This window comes from Trichosurus vulpecula, chromosome 6, assembly GCF_011100635.1.
Source record: "Trichosurus vulpecula isolate mTriVul1 chromosome 6, mTriVul1.pri, whole genome shotgun sequence".
NCBI lineage: Eukaryota > Metazoa > Chordata > Mammalia > Diprotodontia > Phalangeridae > Trichosurus > Trichosurus vulpecula.
In genome coordinates this window covers 135,284,876-135,292,975 of record NC_050578.1, presented here as the reverse complement: position 1 = coordinate 135,292,975, position 8,100 = coordinate 135,284,876, and positions in this window count along the sequence as shown.

The window sequence follows — 8,100 nt, the reverse complement described above, 5'->3', positions numbered from 1 at the left end:
AAGTTTATTTACATAATAGTCAATTTGCAAAGAAGAATTATAATCAATAGAATTAATCATGAGAGAGAAGAAAAAGAAACAAAAAAAAGAGGAAAAAATGAGGAAAAAGGAGAACAAAGAGTTCGCTTCAATCTGCATTTAGACTCCACAGTCCTTTCTCTGGATGTAGATAGCTTTTTCCATCATGAGTCCTTTGGAGCTGTCTTTGAGCCTTGTATTACTGAGGAGAGCCAAGTCTATCAAAGTTAGTCATCACAGAATCAATGTGTCTGTGGTTGTGTATAATGTTCTCTTGGTTCTGCTCCTCTCACTCAGCATGAGATCATGTAGGTCTTTCCAGGTTATTATGAAGTCTTTATCTTTCTTTTAGCACAATAGTATTCCATTACATTCATATATCACAACTTGTTCAGCTATTGCCCAATTGATGGACATCCCCTTGATTTCCACTTCTTTGTCACCACAAAAAGAGCAACTATAGATATTTTTGTACATGCAGGTCCCTTTCCTACTTGTGTGATCTCCTTTGGATATAGCCCTAGGAGTGGTATTGCTGGGTCAAAGGGTATGCACATTTTTATAGCCCTTTGGGCATAGTTCCAAATTTCTCTCCTAAATGGCTGGATCTGTTCACGGCTCCACCAACAATGTATTAATGTTCCAATTTTCCCAATCCTCTCCAACATTTATCATTCTCCTGTTTTGTCATGTTAGCCAATCTGACAGGAGAGATATGGTACATAACAGTTATTTTGATTTGCATTTCTTTAGTCAATAGTGACTTATGGCTTTTTTGCACATTCCTATAGATATCTTTAATTTCTTCCTCTGAAAACTGCCTGAATAACCTGCTTATGCCATACGGCAATTCATCCCCCTTGAAATGTGGTGAGAGAAAACAGTGGAAACAAGGCCAAAGGAAGCCATGTTGATCCTTTTGTATACAAATTTGGTTCAATTCTTTCAATTAGTCCCTCAAGTCTAGGAATTAATTAGAAAATCTCTTTGCCATTCCCAAGTCACCCTAAAATGGGATCTGGCTCCCTAAAATTGACTTCTTAGATTTGAATCAGGTAGAGACTTTTTCTTCTCATGCCATTTCTCATGCACCCACCACAAGTGCCATTCTGCTCATGGTCCAAGGAAGAGGTCCTTGTCAGCCAGTCCTCGCACTATGCTCAAAGTGTATAACTGAGTTTTCAGTTGCAGATCTGGGTGCCATTTCTATAATGATATAGTGCTCAGCCTTTACTGAAACAGATATAGGGACAGATATAGGGAATGGACACGTGTTTTAACTGATACAGAGAATTCCTTGGTGAAGAAACTCCTCCTCACAATGAAGGTCTGGTACCTTCTCTGTAACATACAGTCTTAGAAGATTGCCTAGAGTCATCTCTAGGATGGGGAGGCAAGGAAAAAAAGAAATGTACATGATAATTTTATTGTACATTTGAAAGGAATAGCAAATTGTGCATACAAGATCTGCAGTTTCATGTGCAATCATATTTTTTAGTTGTACTACATTATGGAAGTGCTTGTTTTATTCAGTAAATTAAAAACAAAATTTAAGAAAACATTTTAAAGTTGCCTAGAGCATTGACATCTTAAGTACCTTGTCCAAGGTCACAAGGTCAATAAATATCAAAGGGAGGCATGAAAACTAGTTCCCCATGACTCTAAGTCCAGCCCTGCATTCATTCTTCCATCCCACCTGTCTTTGCCTTGGAGAGTTAAGGGAAATCTAGTTTGTCACACAAGATCATTTTGTAAAATCTCCTGAAGAAGTAAAAATGCATAGCTTTCAAAATATGTCTTTAAAGACAATTCTAGAAATCCAACTTTTTTTGGACCAATTGTTGTCTAGCTATACCTCCCTCATTATGTTGTTGTGAACCTATTTTTTGGTTGTTTCAATTCAATTATTCATAAGATTGTATATCAATTCCTATTCATTCAGGTTATTTGATTCAATCCAATGTTATAGCTGGTCAGCCAGTCAGTAAGCAATTACTTGGGGTTTATTATGACTTGGGTAATGAGTACCATAGCTTCTCACAGAATTGGACATGCACAAGAGGCAAGTATAATCAAATGGAAGTGATATATTCAGAATAGGTCTGGAGCAGGCAAAAGTGGAGTTTCTGCTTTACATGAATCTGTGGCAAACATTGACACTGAGAGGAATGAAAAACCCTTTGAATCTAAGCAACAGATGGTGCCATCCTTAGTGAAATGGAATAATGAATATGATGGACTAAATGTAGAACAGAAGAAATATGCTTGGTTTACTGATGGGACAGCAAAATATTTAGGACAGAAGAGACATTGGAAATCAATAGTCTATAACCCCTGTACTAGGCGAACTCTGGAAAGTTCTGGGATAGGTGGTAGTAGCCAATATGCTGAACTGATGGCAGTGTATCAGGCCATCAAAACGGAGAAAGGAGGACAGTGTCATATATTTACTTACTCATGGTCGGTAGCTAATGGATTAGCTACGTGGATGCCTATATGGAGGAATCACAATTGGGAGATTCATGGCAAACAAGTTTGGGGTAAAGAGTTATGGAAAACTATATGGGACATGTCTTTGGTTATGGATTTTTCAGTTTTTCATGTTGATGCTCACATGGCCCTGACCACACCAGAACATGAGTACAATGCACACGTGGATCGACTAGCAAAGATTGCTACTGAATGTATTGTCCCCACTCCAACTGATGACCCAGCCTTAGCAAGATGGGTCCACCAGACCGCCGGCCATTTAGGGGTCCAGGCCACCCACAGATGGGCACAGGATCGAGGTATCAGTATCTGTCATGCATTGTTAAAACAAATAACAGAGGGGTGTTGTATATGCCAATTAGAAAAAGAACGAACTCTTCATAGGATAGTAACTGGAGAAATAGCGAGGGGAAAAATTCCATCCCAAATTTGGCAAATAGATTATATTGGCCCACTACCCCAGGATAAAGGATGTAAATATGTATGTACGTGTGTTGACACCTATTCAGGTGTACTAGTGGCTAGTCCTTATAAGGACGCAACTCAGAAAAACACTTGTAAAACCCTAGATATTATAAGTTTATACTATGGAACCCCAATGCAGAATCAAAATGACAATGGGTCACATTTCAAGGGCAAAGAAGTGAAAAGATATTGTGTGTTGAATAATATAGAATGGATATATCATATTCCATATTACCCACAAGCATCTAGGCTAATTGAAAGAATGAATGGATTGTTGAAAGAACAGCTGAGAAAATTAAGCTCTAATAATTCATATCGACATTGGAAGGATAATTTGTCTATTGCCTTACGTAATTTGAATAATAGGCCCTCAGTGGGGAGTACACCTTTAGCCAGAATGATGACCCCAAATCTGCAGATTAGAGAACAGCAAACACGTGAGATCCAAAATATTGGATTTTGGACTGTGAGGGAAAATGTCCCACTACCATGTCCAGGACCACCTAGTTTGGCAGGATATGATTTACATTGTATAGAGAATTTTAGGTTGAATAGGAAAGAGATAAGAAAAACCCCTACTGGGGTATGTATGAGAATCCCCAAGAATCATTTTGGATGGATATTACCTAAACCAGGATTAGTAGCTCAAGGAGTACATGTATTGGCTCGAGTGATAGATTTGAACTACCAGAAAGAAATTGTTATGGCACTCAAGAATTTGGGTGAAAAACCTGTACAATTTTGTAGGAATGATAGGATAGTAGTGATTATTATCCCCTGTGAAAAAATACCCTTTGTGAAAACTGACCCTCCTCCCAAAATAACTACTAGAGGGGCAAAAGGGGCTTGCTCCATTGATAGAATAAAGTTGGGAGCCAAGGTATGGGTAAAATGGAAGCCAGATGATATTCCAAAGGCTGCAGAAGTCATAGCCTATGGGAAGGACAACAGTGTAACAGTTGTCTATTCAGGGGAAGATAGATACCAAATCGTACCTCTGAACCATATATTTTACCATGAATAGGGCTATAATAATAGATTCACGGACCCCACAGGTATGGCTACTGCTGGTAATTGCCACAAGCCACTCGGAGGGAAGGTGACCTTGTGTGATTAACGGATGAAATCTTGTACATCTGGGGAAAGGCTGGGAGGACAATCCTAGTCTCTATCTAGGATGGGATCCTCTTGGTTTCCCTTGTACAACTAGGGAAAGGCTGGGAGGACAATCTTAGTCTCTATCTAGGATGGGATCCTCTTGGCTTAGTTTCCTCATTGTGTTCCATTTGAAAAGTAACCTTTCCCATCTGAGTTTGGCTCTGATATTGGATCTTTGCATAACTGAAATCTCAACCAAACTGGAGATGATTTTATTTGAAGGATAATAGCTCATACTTGCGTACTCTTTTTGTTCTTTGCTTTGGCTAACCTTGTTGCTAGTTCTGTCTCCTTTAGGCTTAAGTACCCTGCACTTTCCGGTGACTGCCTAAGCACATAGCTCTCTTGGAATTCCTGGAAGCTAGCTAAAGAACTGACCTCTGGAATGGAACTATTTGGGGCAGGGACACCTCTACATCCAATTTCTGCAAGAAGAAGCTATGGAAAATGAGACCTTCACCCCTTACCCCAAGATTTTGAGCCCCAATCGTTTGAGAGGAGGGGATGATGATAGTGTTCTGTGTACTTATTTTGCATTATCCTTGCTATATTGTTTTATTGTTATGATATTATTGATCCTATGTAATGGATACAAAGATCTAGAGGTGGACATTTGAATTATTAATAATTATTTTGGAATGATTGATTGAAGAGATTATCTGGCTGGGATCTAGGGGTGGATCACATTTGAATTGTTAACCAATATTTGGGAATGTCACTGAATGATATGTTTTGCTTTATTGTGAATGATATGTTTTAGTTTGCTGTACTATTAGTGATGCATTTTTTTTAGAGAATTGCAAATATCATCTTCCCATGTAGGGATGTAAATAGTTTAGTGCTATTTAATCCCTCGTGTTTTCTTTTTTTTTCTTTTTGGAGGGGTGTTACAACAATCTGCTAACAGCTGCTGTAGGGGTGTAAGACCCACCAACAACCAGTACACAGAAAGCTTCCAACACAGGTTCTTTTGATCTGCTTTACTAAGGAAAGCAACATTAAGTGGTTAACAATCTTACTGTAATCCAACATACAAATATAATTCACTTAGTTCAGGGGGAAAAAGTCAGCAACCTGAAATTCAGTGCAAATACAAACAAATTACGAACATCAACAGACAGATCTTGTCTCATTCAAATCTCAATGCATAGTTACCAGAGTTTAAAAAAGTCCGAACATCTGGGTTTACAAACTGGAGGGCTCTTAACTACAGCTGCCAAGAATCTCCACATCAGCCATCCACCAAGAGTGAAAGCCCTAAGCAAATAGCTTTGTTCTCTGTTTTTATACACTCTTTAGCCGTCATCAAACATCATCTGAGCACCCAGACCTCACGCTCTTACTATTGGCTCTGGTATCAGTCCTCTTAAGACCGTGAGGGCTTCACACCCACATAGACTTAGCACCTACTAGATAGGGGTTTGGGACTGGAGTTTAGCACCTAGTAAGACTCAATCAAAGACACCCAACTTAATTGATATTACGAGGGGGGAAGGCAGGGTAATTGGGGTTGTGTTCCTTATGCTTTCTTTTCCTTTTTTCCCTATTTATGCTTCTTTTGGGTCTTGATATTAGAAGTCAACTTTTTGGTTTAGCTCAGGTCTCCTTATGAAAGCTTGGAAGCCTTCTATTTCATCAAACGACTATTTTCCCCCTTGATGTATTATGCTTAATTTTGCCATGTAATTGATTCTTAGTTGTAGTTCCCACTCCTTTCTCTTCCAGAATATCATGTTCCATGACCTCCTTAACAACTTTTAATGTTTCACCTTCCAAGTGCTGTGTAATTCTGATTGTTACTCCGTATTTGAATTTTTTCTTTCTTGCTATTTTTCCTTGAACAAATAGTTCCAAAATTTGGCTGTCATGTTCGCTGGAGTTTTTGTTTTGGAATCTCATTACAGAGGTGATCAGCGGATTCCTTCAATGTTGATTTTGCCCTCTGGTTCCAGGACATCAGGTTAATTTTTCTTGACAATTTTTTGAAAGATGCTGTCCAGGTTCTCCTTTTGATTATAACTTTCAGGTAATTCAGTGTTTCTGATATTTTCTCTCCTGTATCAATTTTCCAAGTCAATTGTTTTTAGCATAACATATTTTATGTTTTCTTGCATTTTTTCTTTCTTTTGAAATTGTTTGATTGATTCTTGATGTCTCAGAGAGTCATTAGCTTTCACTTGCCCAGTTCTAAGTTTTAAGGTATTATTTTCTTCTGTTAGCTTTTGTACTTTCTTTTCAATTTGGCCAATTGTACTCTTTAAGGAGCTGTTATCCCCACCTCTCCATGGCTTTTTGTATCTTCTTGTCCATTTGGGCAATTCTACTTTAAAGCAGTTTTCCAAGTCATTCACTTTTTTTTTCATAATTTTCTTGTGTCACTCTCATTTCTTTTCCCCATTTTTCTTCTCCTTATCTTATATGATTTTTAAGCTCCTTTTTGCACTCTTTTATAAGTTCTTTCTGGAATTGAAACCATTTTCTGTTTTTCTTTGGGGGTTTGTCCATAGGTGTTTTGACATTGCTGTCCTCTTTTGAGTTTGTGGCTCCATCTTCTGTGTCACCATAGTAACTTTTTATGGTCAGATTCTATTTGTTGCTGTTGCTTTTGCTAATCTTTGTTTGCCTTTTTCCTTTTTGTTAAATTTAATGTCACCTCCCAGGGTAGAAAGGGCTCTGTCACAGTCTTCTTTTGCCAGTGACTGCAGGCCTTAGCTATTTACCTGGTGCTATGCTGAGGTTTCTCTGAGGCCCACAGGGGACCCTCATGACAGGTTCTGTGTTGAGGGGTAGTATGCGAGGTGACTGGCACTGTTGGAGACTTAGGGATCTGACAGCTTACTTATTGCTGAGATGGGGGTCCTACTGGTGGTGTCTGACATGTGCTGAGGCCTGCAGGGTTGTTCTGTATTTCTCTGGAGCTGCACTGAAATCCGTGGAAGTCAGGCCTCTAGAGAATGCCTGTTTTCCCTGAGCTGTGCTGAAGCATGTGGAGGTCTGACCTACTTTCTTGTCATGCTGAAGGATGCATGTTTGTCCTGGGCTGTGCTGAAGCATGTGGAGATGTGGCCTACTTTCTTGTCATGGTGAAGGATGCCGGTTTGCCCAGGGCCACACTGAAGTACATTGAGGTCTGACCTACTTTTTCATCCTGCTGGAGGATGCCTCTTTGCCCAGGGCTATGCTGAAGAATGTTGTGGTTCTCAGTGCTGGAGTCTGCCAGTTCCCCTGGCTATGCTAATGATTATGAAGTGTTCTGGTGTTGGTGTATCCATGCTTCACCACACTGAGGCTAAGGATCTCCTACTGATTTACTGAGGTGGGGCTTGCTAACTGGCTTTCTGGAATGCTTCCTCACCTGGAATGTGCTTTCCTTCTACCTGAGTGAGAAGAACCTTTCTTGCTTATCATCTAAGTACCATGTACTAAAAATATTGTTTCCCCCAGTCTTTTTTTATTTTTTTTCTATTCCTGGATTTGTTTTTGGACAACATTTTATGATTTTTTGGAGGTTGTTAAGGGAGTTACAATGATTTACTACTTACTTCACCATCTTGGCTCCTGGAAGTCCTCAACTGGTTGCATTACTTTTGTTTGTACAACAAGCTTTATAATTTGTATAATTAAAATTATCTACTTTACTTCCTGTGATCCTAGCTCTTTATTTTTGGTCATAAAAATCTTCCCTTATCCATACATCAGACAGGAACATATTTCTGTGCTTCCTAATTTACTAGTGATATCAGCGTTCGTATCTAAATCATTTCTCTATTTTGACTTCATTCTGATATATGACATGATATGTTGGTCTATACCTAGTTTCTGCCAAACTGTTTTCTAGTTTTCCTAGCAATGTTTGTGCAGTGGTGAGTTCTTAAGCCCTGAAACTTGTATCTCTGTGTTTATCAATTACTACTATCATCATTTATTACTATGTATTGCGTACTTAATTTATTACATTGTTCCACCACT